Genomic DNA, 21,488 nt, shown 5'->3' with positions numbered 1-21,488 from the left:
AAGAAAAGAACCTAGGTCCTTATTTACTCACCACATGTTGGCTTCAGAAGGGGATGATGTACATCCTTCCTTTACAATATTGTCTCCAACTAGAGTGCTACCAGACTGATATCAATCAGTCAATAAACATTAAATACCTACTATGTGTCAGGCACTGTGCTAAACTGAGAATAAAAAAAGGGCAAAAGTCAGTCCTGGCGCTGAGGGAGCTCACAATCTAATGGCAGAGACATGTGAACAAATATATACAAAGCATGCTATATACCAGATAAATAAAAAATTATGAACATAAAGAAGGCACTAGAATTGAGAGGTTGGGGAAGGCTTCTTGTAGGTGGGGTTTTAGCTAGGATTCACAGTAAGTGAAAGAAGGGGTAAGGTTAACTAAAGTTTTTTGACTATACCCAAACTTCTGGTTATACAAAGAGGCTCCTGTTTGCCATGTAGTTACAGAGTATTTGTGTGTTCGTCCTTCGGTGCTGAAGAAGACCATGCCATGAGACAAATGATGACATGACTTGCACTTGACTTTGTTGTGAGTGAGGGAGGGCTGTGCAAGATCACCAGCCTCACTTCTCCTCCAGAGTCATCTGAATCCAGTGACCAGATACTCATCAGGATAACTGGAGATGACCCAGGATGAGGCAATTGGGGTTAAGTGACTTGCCCAAAGTCACACAGCTAGTGAGCGTCAAGTGTCTGAGGTGAGATTTGAACTCAGGTCCTCCTGACTCCTGCACTGGTGTTCTATCCACTGCACTACCTAGCTGCCCCTTTGCAGAGTATTTATATATGCTCCAAAATCTATGAGGGAATTTTATGAGCTAACAAGGACACACAAGCTGGTAAGGACTAGAATCATTGACTTGTCCCCTTTTATATTCACCATGCTCCCTTGGCTTCACCACAATTCAGGATGAGAAGGATTCAGTTCCCTATGACACTTTCAAATAGGGAATAGTATGGAAACAATACGTTAAGACTACAAAGTTTTCTAAAGAAACTCCAACAATAAATTAACTCAGACCCATTATATTATGTTAACATTGTTAATTACAAGAAGCAGAAGAAATACAATTGTTAATACTAGAAATGTAAGTGGCAACAAGTCAGAATAGAGTAGGACTAAAGAATAGTGGAGGTAATGGATGAAATCTTTGTTCTTAAGTCTTTGAGAACAAAACACTCAAGCCTTGCCAGGTTTTGTAAACAGAGGCAAGATGGTCAATCTGTACTCTATTTCAATTCTAGTTCAAGGAAAGGCCTCCAGTTTCTCTTGAAGACTTGTCCCACCTAGATATTCTGATAGGATTAATTAGAGGACTCCAGCACCACCAAGATGGTCTGAAGTGATTAACTTTCCAACCAGAATAAACCTGAATTTAGGCAACTACGTTATCAAGTTTAAAAAAGGTTATCACAATCTTCCTCTCTCCCAGCCCAAATCACTTGACCTTTTGCCCCATTACTCAGCATCCCAAATATGAAAAATGACTAGCAGATTCACATTCCTTTTGCCGTCTGTTTTAAGGCTGTGTAAAACTCTATACTGTACTGTACATGAGTGTATCTCTCTTTTTATCTATAGTCTCTAGCCACCTGGCCACTGGTAGTCAGCTGGTACTAATTAAACTTTTTATCTTCTAATCTTGCCTTTTGATTTATTGACCTCCAGTCAAATGGGATGAATGTGGGAGGAATTACTATAGAATCTTTCAGTTAAGAAATCCCCTAACATCATCAAGGCAAAATAGGGGATCTAGCACCAGCTAAACAAAATAACAAGATCCTGAATGAACCATATGGGCGAGTCAGGATTAGGATGTATATCACTAGGGCATGTGTGTTCATCCTTTGTTGCCAAAGAAGACCATGTCATCACAGAAATAATGACATGACTTGCACTTGACTTTGTTTTGAGTGAGGGAGGGCTGTGCAGATCACCAGCCTCACTTCTCCTCCAGAGACAGTTGAATCTAGTGACCAGATGGTCATCAGGATGACTAGAGATGACCCAGGATGAGGCAGTTGGAGTTAAGTGACTTGTGCAAGGTCACCCAGCTAGTGAGTGTCAAATGTCTGAGGTGAGATTTGAACTCAGGTCCTCCTTGACTCCTGTACTGGTGCTCTATCCACTGCACCACCTAGCTGCCCTCCCCATGATAAGGGAGAGTCAAAGGGAGAAGCATGAAGTTAGAATCTAGGCAATGAGACAAAACTCAGGAGAATAGAGATATTTGCAGGCAGGCAGTTGATTAAAAATAATGAGATGTCAAGGAGTTGAAGGGGCATAACCAAGGTCAAAAGTTTAGGTAATCCTTTAAAAAATGAAAAAAATAGCATTGAAAAGGAAGGAGATGAGATTTGAGTCACTAAGAGCAAAAGATGGTCTTTATAACTGAAGCAGCTTTTGTCCTTCAGGTTCAGAACTTTCCTTCAGTTAAGCAGGAAATGAATTGGAAAATATCCAGCCCAGGCCAACTAGGTAATTAGAAATACCTGCCTGAGGTAAAGACCCATGGGCAAACAAATCCTGACAACTATTATTAACCAGTCTCTGAAATTGTTTTCTCTCCTAGAGTTCCACCAACTAGAGCTCTGGTCCTCTTTGGGCATTAATGGAAACTTTCTAAGGCAGGGGTGGAGAACCTGTGGTCTCAAGGCCACATGTGGCCCTCTGGGTCCTCAAGTGTGATGGCCCTTGGAATCCAAACTTCATAAAACAAATCCCCTTAATAAAAGGATTTGCTCTATAAAACTTGGACTCAGTCAAAAACCCAAGGACCTAGAAGAGCACATGCCTTGAGACCCCACTAAGGCTAAGAGCTTATTTTCCTTACAATAGTGCTTCTAATAGCAATCCCATTTATGTAATATTTAGAACTTTGTGGAAATTTGTCTGAGTGCTGTATGTGTAACTGAAAAAATGCACCAACTTCAACCCCTCACTGCTACTAGCTCATTTCTGTTTTATGCCTGTTTCTCTAGGCTCAATAACAGTCTGGGAGATGGTACCTCAAAGGTGAATAAAACTGCAGAAGTTATTTCTCTATTTGGTTTATCCCCCACCTTCTTGATACTCCTTAACTGAAGATTATCTCCTCTCACTTTAGGGTAACTTCAACTCTCAAACCAAGGACTTTTAGGCTTGGACACAAATCATTATTAGTGGCCATGGATTTTAATAACAATTTTAGATAGCCTAGAACACAAACAGGTACTAAACATAAGGTATAACAGTGAAGGGGAATTGAATTTCTTCTCCCTATCCTCTTCCTACCCACTGGTCAGAGGGAGAAGCCACTTAAAGGTAAAGTGGTTATAAAGGTAAATGTAGTATGTGACTTCTGTGGGTAGTGCTCCAGGGAAACTGGGAAAACACAGGTAGTATGGATTGGATCCTGGTAGTTTCAACTGTATTTTCTCCTTTCCAGTTCACCCTCTTTGCCTCTTTCTATTGTTTTTATCCCTCACTTCGTAAGCTCTCTGCTACACCACAGAAAGAAGCATCAAGAAAGAATCAGTGTGACAGTGATGGGATGTTTGGGTGCATGTGCTTGGACCCCAATTCTAAGATCACATTTTTCTCTAAAAATCACATTTCTCTCTAGCCTCACAACACTAGCCCAGGCAGTTTTTCCCCAGCCCAAGAACACAACTTGCCTTAGCAAAACTTTTCTCTCCTTTCCTGATACAGTAACAAGTTGCACCTATAGAATTTATTAGTTTCAACCAGCTGTGTACTGGCTGAACTGGCTGTGTATTGGGTTATAACGACATTTACTACTCACTGACCAATCATATGTACCCTAGACTTAGACATATGTATACTCCCCCTTATGTATATCTTGCCTAACAAGACATCGATGAGAGCAGCCTGATATTACTTAGTCCTGAACATTAGTTGACAGTGACATTTTTGGCTTAAAGCCCCACACCTCCATGTAGCCCCGCCTTGGGCTATTTCCTAATCAATTCTGGGTAAAATACCTTCTCAGTAGATACTAAAAGTGCATGTTCCTTTGAGAACTAACCACTTCCTAATCCCACCCTGAATCACCTAATTAGCATATTTGGCACGTTTTACTACAGAATATCCTCTAATAGGATTTCTGTACCCCTTTACCTGTACCCCTCTAAACTTGCAGGTTCCCTAAGAACTCTTGTCTGATAAAACCTAATAAATCTTTACCCCCTTGACCTCAATAATGCTTGAGTTCATGAATTCTTTTCCAGATGACTGATGCAGGAAATTCCAGTCTTGGAGTTCCTGGACCTCTGTCTCTCCAGCCCTCATTAACAGGACTCCTGTCCCTCCTCCCCCTTTGTCCTCACCTTTCCTTCCCTCTCTTCCTCCGTCCTTTTCCTCCTTTCCCCTCTTCCTTCCCCATCTTCTTCATCTTCTTCCTCTCTCCTCCTCCTCCCCCATCCTCTTCCTCCTCCCCCATTCTCTTCCTTCTTCCCCTATTCCTTCTCCTCCTCCTCCCTCTCTCTCTCATGCATGGCTTCTCTCTCAGAAGGAAGTCTTTTCTAAGATAAATGAACAAACAAACAAGAACCCTGGAACTCAGAGAACTCTGGGTAGTATCTGACCACCAGCATTGCTGCCCACAAAGGTTCCATGGCAACAACCTGGAGGGAGGGATTGCAGACATTATTTCATTTGATCCTAACAACAAGCTTCAGCTCAAGAAATGAAACCTTTCCTGATCCCCCTCAGGGATCACCTCCCTCTGGAAACTGGTCAACAAGCATTTATTAAACATTATTACATTCCAAACTCATCTACTAAAGGCTTTTCCTGGTTACCTCCCTCATAGATGCCTTCCTTCTGAGATGAGCTCCCAAAGATACTATGTATCTTATTTGTACATACATGTTTGCATATTCTCTCCATTATTAAAGCATGAGATCTTTGAGGGCAGGGACTGGGGGGGGGGGGGTGTTCCATTTTTTTTTTAACTTGTATATTCAACACTTAGCACAGTGCCTGGCACATAATAGGAACTTAATAAATGTTTGTTGAATGAATGAACGAACAATAGCCCTATGAAGTAAGTGCTATTATCATCCTCATCTGACAAATGAGGAAACTAAGACTCAAAGATATTAAGTCACTTTTCTTAGGTCACACATTAGTGTCTGGAGTCAAATTTGAATTCATTTCTTCCTGACTGAGTCCTGTATTCAATTCACTATACCAAGCTACCTCAAATTTAAACTTTGTTTATATAACTCCACACAAATTCAAAGTTCCTAGACTTAGTGACTCAGTGACTCTTAAATTATAAAAAATATTTTGTTTTAGCCCTGACTTGTTCAGTTTAGTTCCATTATTGATTTTTTTTCTTCCTCAGTGGTTAACTCAGGAACTTCTATGATAGCAGCCTCACAACCTTTTTGGTAATTCCATTTTCCATCAGCAGCTCTGTTTGGCTTCTTCTCCCTAGAGCACTATGCCCCCATGCCAAGTATCCTCTGGTGACCTCTTCGTGTTCTCTCCCCCCGCCAATTTTCAGCTTTCTTTTCTGTGTCTTCCCTCATTAGACTGCTAGCTATGTGAGAGCAGGAGCTGTCCCTTTTTAGTGTGTCCCCAGTGCCTGGCATGTAGTAGGAACTTAATAAATGTTTATTGAATTGAATAGCTTTTTGTTTGATTATTTACTAGGACTGATTGATGTGTATAGCAGTGTAAATATAAGCACCATTAAAATCATATCCAGTATCTCATTATTATCATATTAAATATCTCTGCCTACTAGTAATGCTCTCATTCATTCTCATAGCCAGCCTACTTTTTAGAATTACCACCACCCATTATCGTCTTGGCCATACTCATTAAGAATTGTGGGGTTTTTTTGGGGGGGGGGGCTTTTTTGTTTTTACTCAGAGGAACAGAAAAGCAGAGAAGACTGAGACAGTGAACTTACACTTCTTCAGTAACAAGGTAGACCGGTTCTTTCCACCTCAAATTCTTCTGGAACTTTCTGATCAGTGACAGTTTACTTTGTCATTTGGTCACCTGCTGCTTCACTCTGCTCCCTGGGGTATTATAGGTCTTCTATTTGCTGGTAATTTGCATTAACTTTGAGCATCCTTTTTGTTCTGCCATATTATATTGTATTAATTAAGAAATAATGTTATATTACTGGGTTCTTCAGTTCTGTTGCTTATCTAATTTCTGTGGAGACCCTCACATATTCCACGTATTCTGCTTCCCTAGATGTTCTACTTCATCCCAATTGCCCATAGCTACTCTCGAACTGAAATGACAACTGCATTGTTTTTGTCATTGATCAGATCCATCCTTTCCAATGTGTGTTTTTCCCTTGAAAATATTTTTGTTACTGTGATCCATAAATGGATATAGGACAATTTGAGGTGAATGGTGGTGGTAGTATTTACTCTGAAGTGGAAGCTGTGTGGACAGTTAAGTTTTTCCACTTACTTATGGCCATCAACTTAAATGTAACATAGGCTTTCTGGAGAAGCTAACAGTCTTAAAAACAGAGCTTTTATTTTTAAAAAGTCATATTTTGGTCTGAGCAACAGAGATTTAAAAGAAACTCTAAAGGATGGATTTGGTCATAATTAAATGATTATAAATATAGAGCTGATAGGGAACTTTGAGATCATTTAATCCATAGGCCAGAGTCCCCTTGCAGTACTCCACCCTCATCCCTTTCATTTTACGGATGAAGAAATGGACCTAGAAAGGTTAAGTGACTTAGGATCACAAAGGTAGTAGATGACAGAATCAGAATTTGAATTCAGGTTTTGTGATTTCAAGTTTACTGCTCTTTCCATTGCATCATCCTGCCTAAACAGTTTTCCATTTTGTTTTATTCTCTTGCTCATTTTACAGATGAAAAACTAAGCCAAACAGGATGAAGTGACTTGCCCAGGATCATTGAACTAGTAAGCATCTGACACCAGATCTGCACTCACAAAGTTGATTCTTTCTGTTGTGCTTTCATGGTGTGTGGTGGCAGTACCATCTCAAAGAATTCAGAGTCAGACCACTTCTAATCCAAGGACAGGCATTTATTGAGACTGATGCTTCTCATGAAGTGGACTAAGTTCTGAAACACACCAGTAGCTTTAGAGAAAGCAAGATGGATTTTTATAGTGTAATGAGGCTGATTACACAACAGAAATTATGAATATTGAAAAGGCAGGAGAGGTTTGTGAAGGGATTAGGTAATAGGGGAGAGATCCTTGGTTTGGTGGTCAAACATCCTGGTTGTGCTGCCTTCTGATTGGCTAGGTTTTGTGATCCTGTTTGGTCAATATCAATTGTTAGGTATTGTGGTTCTATCTTGGGCTAAATGGATGATGCGATTGTAGTTGAATAGAAGAACATGCCTATTCAAACATGTAAATTGCATCTGTGGGTAGTGGCTAGCCAGAGATTGAGTCTGGGGGCCTGTGGTATGGTTAAAACCAGATTGTGTGGTTAAATCAGGGCATGCCTGCTGTTCAGTGAGGCCCATGAAGAAGTTAGAATATTGGGACTGGGGACAGCTTTATTAGGATTCCATCATTCCTGACTTCAGCCCTACACTCTATCCACTGTACCCTCTGGCTGCATAATAATAATAAAACATAATATAATAATAATAACAGTATTTTTCATTTTAAGCACAAGTATGAAACATTTTAAAAGTTAATTTAATATTAATCCAATATCTAAGCATTTCTAGGTTAGAAAGACATGTCAAAAGTATCATAATCCTTTCTCCCTATATCCTCAGATATATTCTTACCCCATTTACCAGAGTTTTCAACAAGGAAAACGTTATAATATGTTAAGATACAGTTTGGAGTTAACATTCAACTTCAAAAATTGAAACCTGATCCTTTCTGAGTAAAAAAGATGGCTCTTTTCTCTGAATGGAAAAGATAGCCCTTTCCATGAATCCCAGGCTGAAGTTTCTGAGCTAGGGGAAGGCAACGAGTCCAACTGGATAAGAAGTACTCTGCTCAAGGTATGTTTTCTACCCTGATTCCGTTTAAGGTTAGAGTCTGATTATTCATATAAATTGTTGAATAAAGAGCTAGCCTCAAAAGCAAAAAGACTTGGATTCCAATTCTTTGTCTGACTCATGCTAGGCAAATAAGTTTAGCCCCTCATTGCCCTGAGCCTAGACAACACTAACGTTGTAAGTTACAGAGGGGCTGACTTTGTTAAAAGGAATTTCTTTACCTGAGAGTTCCCTATAGCAATTAAATCACAGGTACTTCTCCCTCTCTTTTCCTGCTCCTCCTCTTCCTCATCTAAGGTTTGTTTAGAAGCTTTTAAGGGACTCTCCTATAAACATTCTAGGAAAGAATGCTTATAATAAATAGGCTGATATACTGAAACTTGGTAAAAACTTTAAAGGGTTCCAAAATACCATTTGGGAAAAGAAACTAATGAGAGAACTGGGACTAAAGAAGCACTGTGAAAAATCATAATGTGCAGGATTTCTGTAAGCCAATTTGTAATTATATTAATTTCTGGAAATTTTTGAATATATTTTTAATTTGCCTTTAAAGATCCTTGTTTTTCCTTTTTTTTTCTTTAGCTAAGAGCATCCCTTAAATTTTCATTCCTGGAGGGCACACACACACACACACACACACACACACACACACACACACACACACACCATTTTATCAACAATGCAAGACATGAACATTTTCTGATTGTCCATGGTCAGAAGAGAATTCTGACATTATAAGTTACCTTTTTTTATATTTAAGAAAAGTTCATTTTGTCTATAATATTAATTGTACTTTCCAGGCACAAAACACGTTTTTTTTTTGTCTCATGCTGGTTGTTGTTGTGTTCATCCTTCATTGCCGAAGAAGACCATGACATCAGAGAAATGACGACGTGACTTGCACCTGACTTTGTTTTGAGGGAGGGAGGGCTGTGCAGGTCACCAGCCTCACTTTCTCCTTCAGAGCCTCATGCTGCAAACCTGTGGAATACTGTAATGCAGTATTGGATTCATGTGAGCCAGTTTTGTCCAGGTTAATATTATCACAACAATGATAATAGGAGAAGAAAAATACTTTAAACTCTAACAGAAAAAATGGGTGTTTGAGTATTTTTGAGTTCTATTTTCCAATTTCTTGTCTTTGAAGAAGTTTCCCCAAGTCTGGAATGTGCTACTGTCTCACCTCTGCTTAGTAGAAAGCATAGCCCAGGCACAATCTCCTATAAAAGTCCGAAATTACTCAAGGGAGGGGAGGGGATCACTTTGAAGCTATTTTATGCCCATTAATCTGTCTACATGTTGTAAACTCTCAGTAAAATATAACCCCACCCCCCAAAAGTTTATATTTTATATTTAGAGCAGAAATTGGTTTGATCATGTCTTCTTATCCCCAGAATTTAGCCCAGTGTTTTGAACATAGTGGGTGCTTAATGAATGCTCACTAATTTGAATTGCATTCATATATGTAGTCTTGGAAACTTGGAAAATGAACATCACTTATTTGTTTACAGAACTTTTGTTTCAGCAAAAGGTCTTGCAGTGAAAGAGTACTTAGGAAGTGTTTGGATAAATGCTATTGTGATCCAAAAGAACAGAGCTGGAGAAAGGCCTAGTGAAAATGTTTCTAGGTCTCCCAGCATGACTAACACATGAATTCTGAGTAAAATAATTTCACAGATTGCCCAGAGGAAAGTGCAATTCTCCTAAACTAATATTGATTGCAATGTAACTAATATTAATTGTAGAATCTCAGGGCCAGACATCAATCAGTCAATCAGTCAATAAGCATCCATTAAATACCTATTCTTTAAGGAGCTTATATTCTATCTGTAGAAATAATAGACAAAGAAATCTGTCAAAATAAACCCAAAGAAAATACAGGGTACTTTAAGGAGGGAAGGGAACAGACTAGCTCACGAAGGGGATCAGGAAAGGTCTGCAGAAGATGATACAGAAGATCTCATGCAGTCACTTAATTTAATGTATCTGCTTTTGGATGGGTTACACCTAAATCTTTCCAAATAGCTGGTAATATACCTGCAAAGACTAATGACATATTCAGCCCGAGATTTAGTCTCCCTATAACCGTAAATTATCTTTCCAGAATAAAGACTTCTAAATTCCCATCTTTCTTAACTAACAAAATGCAGTCATAAGTGTATTGATCATCTTAAACAAATGAAGACATAAGAAATGTAATATTTAAGATTAAGGTAGGCACATAAGAAATATGATTTAATAGGAATTATATCAACTTGTCAATTCCCTATTTTCCATGAATGGGCATATCTTAGAAAACTTTTTCCTTTTCCATCTACAAGGTCTGTTTAATGAAAATGGTACCAGGAATTGGGGTTTTCTGAAGAGTGGAGAAGGACATGATCCAGATAATTACTCTCCCATTTTAGCTTATATATTGTACTAGTTTTGATGCTGAGATAAAGTAGTAATTATATTACCTTCTGAGTTACAGAAATCCACATAATCTTGAACTTGATAAGTGTCTAGTAATAATTAATTGATTAATAATCAGATTACATTTTTGGCATGAATTAAATATATTAATTTAATATATTGCCATTTCAGGTATCACCAACATACATAACTAGAAAGAGCAATGCATTTGGAATCAGAAGACTCCGATTTCAATCTAGCTCAGGTACTTTCTGCCTATATGATCTTGGGTAAGTCACTTAACCTCTCAGGACCTCAGTTTCCTCATCTGTAAAGTGAGGGGATCATACTAGATGGTTGCTTGAGGTCCCTGCCGTCTCTAGATTCATGATCTTATGATTATATCCACACATACATGGGCACATGAGAATTCTCTATCACTTTAAACACTGACCGTTGATCAATGTTCATATCTCATACTGCTATTGGATGCCAGAAGTAATTTGGACAGATACATTTAAATGGTTACACTTGTGATAGATATAATGATCATTAGATTTCAAAGAGGTAGGTCTTTAAATCTGAGAACAATCCTTGATTTGTTTGGTTAAGTAAAAGTTATCTGAGAGCTTAACATCAATTATTTTTTTTAAAGTTTTCTTCTGAATTTTTCTATCATTGTAAATTTCTCTTATTTTAATATTGAGATGTTATACATTGGTTGGTATTTGCTTTAGGTTATTAGAATTATGGGTTTTGCTGTCAGAACCAAGCACCTGTGGTTTAATAGTGATGCTGCAATATAACCAATCTGATTGTATGTAGTTAGTTTGTACTCTAGACATACAATATCTGAGAATGTGTGGAAATATTGTTCTCTTGATAATTTAATGATAGTTCTTATTGGTTTTTGATCAAATAAGAGCAAGAACTGTCTTTTTGTAATATAGCATCTTACATTTTGATACATTACTGAAAATGTTCATGTCATTAAATAATATTATTTTTGTTCCATAAAATAGTGTTGTTTCCTTTATAAGTATCATCCATGACTATATTACTTGTTAACAATAATGCTTCTGCTGTATTTTTTGAGTTTTATTCCCTTAAGGCAAGATTCCTTATAGCTCATACAGAATCTGCTCTATAATTTGCAGTTGAATGTATAAGTCTCATTTAATGTCTTTACTATCTTGACAAAAATGATTTTTCTTCTTAGTTCAGTAACATACTTAGTAACTAATAACATGGTCTAATGCATTTTTCTTTCCCTTTTCGGCCTTAATAAAATTAAGAAACAATTATCAAAGGAGAAAAAGTATCATTTCTTCTTCCCCTGTACAATCTTAGACCTTTTCTCCTCACTATAGAAAAATATGATGGAATTGTCTGGAGATTAAAGTAAATGAATAGTAATTCATACTTACATAGCACTTAAAGGTTTATAAGACATTACCATCCTATTAGATAGGAAGAACAAGTATTATGATACTCATTTTATATATGAAGCAATTGAGGGTCAGAAAAATTAGGTTTTGGAGCGCAGGGCCACAGTGTCGCTAAGTCCTGAAGATGTTATTTGACTCTCTCCAAGTCTAGTGTCATTATTATATAGTACTGCCTCTACGTGCACCCTATACAAGAAAAGAAATACAGTTTATTCATATGTAAAGGAAAACATTCCATGGGTGGTAGTAGATAACTCTGATATATTGATGTATCTGTGACCTTTTCAATGTGGGGAATCCAGCTAGTGATGAATATTGCAACCAATATATGTGAATCTTGACCATGTCCTCCTATAAACCCTTTAAAGAGGGGGTTCAACCTACATATAATTAAAGGTTACTAATGATTTATTACTTGTAAAATGATCTTTTATTTCTTTTTAAAAATTATTTATTTTTTATTCAGACAAGTATTTATTTTCTCTTTCTTTCTCCTTCCTAAACATATACAACTAAACAATTTTTTTTTAAAAAAAAGGCAAAATCATCACAAAAAATACATGTAGTTCAGGATAACAAATTTTCATATTACCATGTCCAGTATACACATCTCCAACTGTCTTTTCTCTGATTTCTCTTCACTATTAAACTTCAGTGACTAGTACCCTGGTTCCATGTAACTATTTAATGAATATTAATTAGCTTGATATTTACTTGGAATATATAGCAAGAACAAAAGTACAAACATTTCTTCCTCACACTTTGGGGGGATATGCTCTCTGGGAAGAGTAACTTCAAACTTAGCTCAATTCCTATGTAGCATTGGTCCCACTAAACTTATGTTCAGACTCAGCATCACTGTGGGAGGGATCTTTGTCTCAGTAACTACTAGCCAGGGTCCTGAAGGTCATGCTTTGCTCCTTAGGGCATTGATACTGAACCAGTCACAAAATCTAGATGCTGAGGCGCCAGGGTATCACTCTGCTTTCACTTGAAATAGAAAAGAATACATTTGGAGGCAGGCAGAGAACCCAGGTCTATATTCACAAGGCCCCAGGGAATTAGAAGGAGGCCTAGGAACCTACCACTTCTCTTCTTTCCCTCTTAAATTACAATGAATGTGATTGAAAGTGACCAAACTGAAGGTGATCCAACAAAGAAAGATGAGTCAGTTTTAAATTGTGAATAAGGCAGAGAGCTGCCAAAACCAGCTTCTGGGACCTAATGGAGCACTATATGTGCAAGAGTTATTTAATAGATTTTTGTTTTAATGTATTCTGAATGGGTAAATGTTTTAGGTTGAGATAGGACACAATCTGATAACATTTGTCATTAACGTTCCAGATTTCCTTGGCTAAGAATGAACTTTCCTGCTTCAGATTTTCTTGTAGCATTTTCTTCCATCTCTCTTTATCTTATATCCTACTTCTGACAGAACTAGCACCTCCAGTGTGAGGGCCAGTATAGTTCTTTTTAGGACTCTCCTCCACCTTGGGTGTCCACCTTCACTCAACTCTCACCTGTGGCTCCAAGAAATTGTAGCCACACCCCAGTGAAACCATCTTGATAGATGGGCTAAACCAGGTTGAGGGAAGGGGGATGTTGAGTTAGGGGGATGTCTACTCCAAGCATGTGAAGACTATCCCAGTTGAATGGGTGGATGAGAACAATTACTTTTAATGGACATGATGGTAGTTGAAGAAGGCTCTGTGGGGTGTTTAGAGCTCGGTCAGACATTAAAGATGCCACGGCTATTCACTGTATCTTGGGCCAATTGTCCTAACTTTTCTCTTCCCAATGGATTTCAGTGACTCTGGGAGAGAGAGTGAAGCTGAGACTTTGCACAGCTTTGCCTTATCTAAGTCCAATTCAAGCTGCAGTTAAGACATCACCTGCAATGTCACTGGTCCTCTTTGAAATTGAAGGATGAACAATATATCCTAATTATTTATATGCAGATTGTTCTTGATCTGTGTAAACAATGAATCATTAAGCTCTGTGAGTGCAGAAACTATTCCCCTTTTTAACTTTGTATCCCCAGTCCCTAGCACAGTGTCTTGCTTTTTGGTTCCGTCATTTTTCAATAGTGTCTGACTCTTCATGACCCATGTAAGGTTTTTTTGACAAAAATACTGGAGGGGTTTGCCATTTCCTTCTCCAGCTCATTTTACAGATGAGAAAACTGAGGCAAACAGGGTTAAGTGACTTGCCCAGGGTCACACAGCTAGTAAATATCTGAGACTGGATTTGAATTTAGGAAGATGAATCTTCCTGACTTTAGGCCTGATGTCCTATCTACTGTGCCACTTACCTTCCCTAGTTGGTTTATATATATTTATTAAATTCAATCCATGTAAAATCTCATTGAAATCTGAGTTGCAAGAAAGTGAACAAAGTTTCTTTTAAAACACACACATTCATTTTTCATTGAATTTTTAGATGTTGACAGTGTCTTATTTGGGGAATAAATGTTAAAATATACATTTAGCATGACCTTGTGAAGAACATGCACAGGGGTATAATTAAAAGGCATATCATTAAAGTATATTATAATGGTGAAAAGTAGAACTCTAATGAGATTAAAAGTAATTCTGAGTTGCTTTTTGGAAATGTCCATTGCTTGTCATTTAAAATGAAGGATGACTCTGTAGTCTCATACATTACCATCTCTAAAATCACTTTCCTGAGGCCTTGAAAGTTGAATATCCTTTGTCAGATGAGGCAGAGATATGTTTTCTTAGTGCCACCATGCTTTGGAATGAGGCCAAGAGGTGCACAGAAGCAGCAGAGTTAAGCTTGATGGGCAGGCTCCAATGCTATTGGTTTTGGAGCTCCTATAGTCCATTAATTATTGTTTCTGAAAGACAAGCACCTTCAGAAATGAAGTAGAAGATGTAAAATCTAGTGATAATCTTTCAGAATATGGAAGTGGTATTATCTAGGTCATGATGGCCAGCTGTTTTTCATCTGCAGTGAGGCTTATGGAGAGGGAAATGGGTTACAGTGTAATTTTAGGGATTCAGTTGGGCTATAAAAATGAGAGTTATTAGACTTGAGTATGGACTACTAAGGGAACTTCTTCCTCTAGTGGTCTTTAAAAGCAGAATGTGCCATTATTTTCTCTGTATATGCTCTCCCTTGGTGATTTCATCCACTTCCATGGCTTCAATTATCACATGGATACTAGGCCACACACCTCTACTTGAATTACTCCTAAACCTCTTTCTCCAGCCCTCAGGACTAGTCCCACATTCTTAATTGTCTGTTGAATATTCTTATTTAGATATCTTGTTGGTACTTCCAAACCAGCATATTCCAAATGAAAATTTTCTTCCTTAAGTCTGTCCTTTCATTTGTTCAGCCACAAAGGCTTGAAATCTTGGGATTATCTTTGATTTTTCCCTCTCCCTCACCCTCTACATCCAAGAACTACCAATCTAAGCTCCTCATTTCTTGAATCCACCCCTCTTTTTCATTCTTACTTTTATCATCTAATTAAGTCATATCACCCTTGCTTGGACTAAGGTACCATCCAAGTACCTTTCTTTGCCTGTGTCAGAAATACTGGGCAAAGGTTGTCAGATTTCTGTCTCTCCTTCATAAATTACCAAATGCTCCTTAATTAAGATTTACTGAAGTTTAGAGGTAATTTGCCTAGCTAAGGTCCTAGTTTCCCAAGACAGGATAAATGTTGAAAGTAATTTACCTCCTTTAAACCTTTTAGGACTTCTGCTGGGTTTTTTTGGGGGGAGGGGGTTGCGAAGAAAGAAGGGTTTGGTGTTCAGTCATGTCCAACTCTTCTTGACCTCTTTTGGGATTTTCTTGGCAAAGATACTGGAGTGGTTTGCCATCTCCTTGTCCAACTCATTTTATAGATGAAGAAACTAAGGCAAACAGGGTTAAATGACTTGTCCAGGTCACATAGCTAGTAAGTGTCTGAGAGCTAGGGATACAAAAGCAAAAAAACCCAAATAGCAACAAAAAATCCAAAATCAAACAAACAACCAAAAAGCCCCACAAAACCCCACAAAACACAGCTCTTAAGGAGCTCAGAGTCAAATAAGGAGACAATACACAAACAATTGTACTGCATGTAAAAACAAGACAGGATAAATTGGGGGTAATTTCAGAGGTGAGACACTAAGAATAAGAACTAGGAAAAGTGAGACTTCAGCTGAAATTTGAAAGATATCAGGAAAGCTAAGAAGCAGAGATAAAAGAGGAAGATCATTCCATGGAGGGAGAATATCCAGAGAAAGCGTTTGGAGTCAGGAGATGAAGTGTCATTTGGGAAAGAGAGCAAGGTCTGTATCACTGGATAGCAGAGAAAGATATGTGGAAGGTTCATCCATCATTTTTGAAAAGGACCAATGACATCATGGGGTGTTGTCTTGACTTGCCTGTAAATTGAATTCAAGTAAGACAAAGTTGCACAAAGTCAGCAGCCTCACTCTCTATTTCTAGGTCATCAAGGTCCAATGGCAGGACAAACATCAAGATGATTGGCAATGGTCCTGGATGCAGTGGATGACCTTGGCATCTTTGATGTCTGACCAAGTTTGAAGTGCTCCCCAGTGTTTTCATGCATCCACTCTGCTGGGGGAAGTCTTCACATGTTTGGGGTAGATAGTCCCCTAACTTGTCAATGGGTTTGAGGCCTGTAGGTTACCCTCAACCTGGATTAGCCCATCTGCCCAGAGAATTTGTACTAGAATATGGCTGCTGTGAATGTTACAGCTTCTTGGAGCCATAGGTGAGAGTTGGTGACTGGTGGACACCAAAGGTGGATGATGAGCCCTAAAAAGGGCTTGGCAAGCCCTCACACCAGAGATTTTAGTGCTCCCTGAACACCTCATACTTCATGAAGGGCTCTAAAAGCCAAACAGAGGTTTTTATATTCAATTCTGGAGATGATAGTGAGCCAGTGGAGTCCATTGACTAGGTTAGTGATATGGTCAAACTTACATTTTAGGAAGGTCATTTTGATAGCTGAGTGGAGGATGAATTGCAGTGTAGTGAGACTAGAAGCAGGTCATTGTAATAGTCCTGAGCCAGGTTGTTAGCTGTGTCAAAGGAAAGAAAGGAGCATGAGAGACGTTTTGAAGGTGGAAACAAGTTCAGTTTTGGATACAGTGAGTGTAGATGGGACATCCAGTTCAAGCTGTATAAAAAAGGTAGTTGGGGGTAGGAGTCTGGAAGTAGGAGGAGGATAGGTCTAGGCAAGAAGATCTGAGAATTATTTGCATAGAGGAGATGATTGAAACCATAGGAGTGGATGAGATCAACAAGAGAAATAGTGTATAGAGGGACAAGAGGGTCCAGGACAGACCCTTGGGGGACCTCCCCACTATTGGCAATCATGACCGGAATGAAGAGTCACCAAAATAGACAGAGGAATGATCAGATAATCAGGAGGAGGAGCATATAACAAGTTGTTATTGTCGTTCAGCAGTGTCTAACTCTTCATGACCCTGCTTGGGGTTTTCTTGACAAAGACACTGGATTGGCTTGCCATTTCCTCCTGCAGCTTATTTTACAGATGAAGAAACAGGCAAACAGGGTTCAGTGACTTATCCAGTGTCACAATGCTAGGAGGTCATATTTGAACTCAGGTCTTCCTGAATTCAGGCCCAGTACTTGATCTACTTGCACCATCTTGCTGTCCATATAATACTTACTAGATAAATCTAGTAGATGGCAGGAGCAACTTGGCTAAAAAGGAATGAATAGTATCTTCAGAGGCAGAAAAGATTAGAAGGATAAGGAAATAGAATCGAACTCTTTCAAGGCATAACTAGTGCTGGGAAACCCAGCCAGGAGAAAAAGTCTATATGACTTTCCTAACTCAGGTGTATGAATTGTCTGAGGAGTGTTCCCTTTCCTACTAGTACAGCCTGGGAGTCTGTACCTCTTATAAATGGTGAGTGGAATATATTCTATTACTTTACTTCTCTTATTTACTTTGATATTGTGCTATTTCACTTATGATCCCACCTTCTCTTTTGGCAGAGAAGGCCCTGGAGGAGACTTGAGCCATATTTGTACAACTGTGATCAACCACACTTAAATTCGACTTAGTGAGAATTTCCTTAGTGAAACAGGACAATTTCAATGAAAGCCTCCTAACTGGTCTCCCTGTCTGGTCACTGTCCTCTCCAATTTAGGGAGTCAAACTTGTTTTTCTAAGGTATAGGTCTGAGCCTGATGAGTCATTACACTGGCATTCAGCGGCTCTGTTTGCTGGATAGAATAACAACTCTTTATCCAGATACGTAAGGCCTTCCTTCACATACTGAGTCCGAATTGCTTTTGCAAGTACTCCAGACTACTTTCCTTTGTGCATTCTCTTTTTCAGGCAGATGGGACCACTAGCTATGACCTGATTTCATCCAATTTTCTTCCAAATTTGTGCAGACTATCCCCAATACCTAGAATGGAAACAGTCCATATCACTGCTTGTTGAATTGATTTTCTTCCTTTAAGATTCAGTTTTAATCCCTTTCATGCTTTTCCTAGTTAGAATTTCTTCTTCAGAATCTTTCATTCCTTCCTTCATGATTTCTTTTGATTGTTCAACACTTGGATTTTAGTTTATTCATGACCATATCATATTCCCCTACTAGGCTGTAAGCTTCTTGAGAAGTGGGACTAATTCTATGTCTTCAGTGTCTAGCACAATGGATTATCTATGGTATTTGCTTAATAAATATTTGTTAAGTGATGATTTAAATGCAGGGCATAGGAGGAATATATGTATGTGGGTATGTGTGTGTGTAGACACACACATTCATGTATGTTTCTACATACACATACACACATATGAGAAGCTAGGTGGAGCAGTGGTTAGAATTCTGGGCCTGGAGTCAGGAATACTCATCTCCCTGAGTTCAAATCTGGCCACCCTTATTAGTTGAGTGACCCTGGACAAATCACTTAACCCTGTTTGCTTCAGTTTCTTCATATGTAAAATGAGCTAGTGAAGGAAATGGCAAACCCCTCTAGTATCTTTTGTCAAGAAAACCACAAATGAGGTCATGAAGAGTCAGACATGACTGAAAAGTGATTGAATAATAACAGACTTACCTACACATGCATATGAGTGTAAACATATGGATATTATATATATGTATGTATTGTGCTATTAAAATTTCAAACTAAGACATCTTATATATGTATGTACAGTTATCTCTTCCATACTGCAACTTTCCCATCAGGGTTTAGATATACTGTGAGTCTACAAAAGAAATTTAATGGGAACTTTTGTGGAGTTTTGTAAAAGCTGCAGATGACATGTGAAGGTCAACAGAGAACGTAGAAAAAGCTTAAAAGCTCAGAAATACATAAAATGTACGTATAATATTGTACAATACCAACTTATTTTATCTTTTAATACCATAATAATTCAGACTTCTTCTCTGGCATAAAGAGAGGGTCAAAAAATTTTGTGAGAATTTTCCAGATTGCTGGAATTCCATGCACCCTAATACCCTCAATGCAGAAAGGATAACTATGTGTAAATATATATTCATATATATGTATATGTATATACACACAAATGTGCACACATAGACATACACATAAATATATACACATGCACACATAGACATATACATACATTTATGATTCTTCATCTGTAAAATGGGGATAGTAGTAACACTTATTTACCAGGGTTGTTGTGAGGAGAAAATGAGTTCATGTAAAAGTACTTTACAAATCTTAAAGTGCTAGTTTTTATAAATGCTAGCTATTATATAAAACTTGTAAAGCACTTAGTATGTGCCAAGCGCTATACTAAAGACTAGGAGCACAAATACAAGGAAACAAGGCAATTCCTGTCCTCAAGAAGCTTGGTTAAAGGCTGATGGTTGGCAAGTGCACAGTTGGCTTTGTGGTTGGCTTAGTGCAAAGATAAACTTGATATCTTTTCAAGGTCTCATTCATCTCTACTGTTATATTATCAGGAAAGTAATTTAGAAAGAAGCTTAAACCTTCATTTTGCTGACCTCCACCTGTTCCCTTGTTAAGGCTATAATTCCGTCAATGATTTTTAATAATATCAGTAATTACAAGGATGAAATAACAGTTTTACTCTAGCTTTTTACATCCTTTAAAGCAAACCCACACCATTTCAAGCTTTCAAGTTGAAGTTACCAGAAAAACTTTAGAATCTGTGATAGAGTGAATTTTAAATTAAACTTTAAAATTATTGAGTAAAGATGTAATTATAATGGTTACTTAAAAAGTGGTGAACTCCCCTTTCTCCCAAATTTTCCATCTATTTTTGTTGAAGAAACTTTGTCCTGTGCTTATGGTACAATTTCACACTTTAATGGATAGCCAAATAAATTAAAAATTCATAAAAATACATTTGCCAGTCAAGATGCTTAATTGTAAAAACTGGTTTATGTCAAAGGATCATCTATTTAGTCACAGACATATTGAGCAAATTATTGAGCTAGACAAAGGTAATAATTATGTTTCTATTCTTATTTGTGCTTGAATTAATGCAGAAATACGAAAGCATTCTATAAGATCTATCATAATCTTTGAGTCTCTGGGGGATTCTGTCTCTGGCAAAAGCACTGAGAGGTGGTTTGTGGGAAGATTTGAGTGGTTGCTTTTCAAGAATTGGACCTTAAAATTTAGATCTTTAAATAATTTCTAGTTTAAAAAAACTTTGTTAAGCATCTGACTGCTTTTTATTCTTTATTCCCTCTTAGAATCATGAGTTCCATATATTTGAGTTCCATATCAATCTTAAATTCACCTCTTTCAGAATTCTTAGAATGTCACTTCTTTTTAATATTCATGCAGAGGGTAAGTATATCTGTACTCACCACATCTATTCCATTCACAAGTTCTTTAGACATCGATAACATCTCTACTCAGCTTATTTCTCCTGACAGAACCCATTTTTTTTTTTTTTAACATTGTCTTTCCTCGTATGGCAATATCCTTCTTCTGGTCCCTCAAACTCCACAGTCATCTTAAATGCATTTCTCTGCACTCTTTCAGGTCCCAACATTTTCAGGAGGGAGATTTCTTGGAACTCCTAGGAGGTGGAAGGAAAACTATCCACTGGTGTACCCTAGCAAGAAATTAAAGGGTTGGTTATAGAAGTGCTCCTGAAGTCAGCCCATTCCCAGGCTATTTACCAACATAATGTGTGGCTGACCTAAAAGGAAGTAACATTGGGGATATGAAATAATAATGCCCTTGGTGACTCTGAACTTATGAAATCTGAATCCTTCAGTTCAAGGCTACTGAGAACCTTGAAAGAGTCTTTGTCCTTAATTCTCACACTTTGTTCTTTGTGTGAGAGCATGATGAGGAAATGGAGTTTCTTTTGTACATCTTTTCCCCAATGGTAATGGGACTCTAGGGAAAGATTTAAGACTTCGTGTGCTTTCCTCCCTCATTATCCCTTCAGGGACTATTCTTGCTTAAATGATGTAGGAGTATCTGCTTCATTCTGGGTTCAACTGCCTCATAACCACTTTGTAGCTTTCCACCTTGAGCAGCTTTCAAGATGCTGAACAAATCAAAATAAAAGGGAAAAAGTGCATGATTTGTTGAGGAATACAGAATTCTTTTAGCAGAAAATTCACCTAATTCATGAAGAAGTAGGTTTTGGAGGTGGGGGAGTGGGAAAGTGAGTGAG

General features: G+C 38.0%; 1 long non-coding RNA gene across 4 annotated transcripts in view; it reads left to right on the top strand.

The window, feature by feature from the left end:
• The first annotated feature begins 7,927 nt into the window (after window positions 1-7,927).
• The window catches only part of LOC140505682 (uncharacterized), a 52,280-nt gene continuing 38,719 nt past the window's right edge, over window positions 7,928-21,488 (top strand). The window contains exons 1-3 of one of the 4 annotated variants that reach the window (XR_011967612.1): window positions 7,928-7,988; window positions 8,854-9,018; window positions 10,572-10,669. This is a non-coding gene — a long non-coding RNA (uncharacterized lncRNA). Of the gene's footprint in view, window positions 7,989-8,781; window positions 9,019-10,571; window positions 10,670-15,174; window positions 17,748-21,488 lie in introns of those variants that run through there. The other 3 variants (XR_011967613.1, XR_011967611.1, XR_011967614.1) reach the window with 3 other exon arrangements.

The sequence above is a fragment of the Notamacropus eugenii genome, chromosome 5 (genome assembly GCF_028372415.1).
Source record: "Notamacropus eugenii isolate mMacEug1 chromosome 5, mMacEug1.pri_v2, whole genome shotgun sequence".
Taxonomy (NCBI): domain Eukaryota; kingdom Metazoa; phylum Chordata; class Mammalia; order Diprotodontia; family Macropodidae; genus Notamacropus; species Notamacropus eugenii.
Note: the sequence above shows the minus strand (reverse complement) of the source record. Positions and strands in the feature narration are given on the sequence as shown.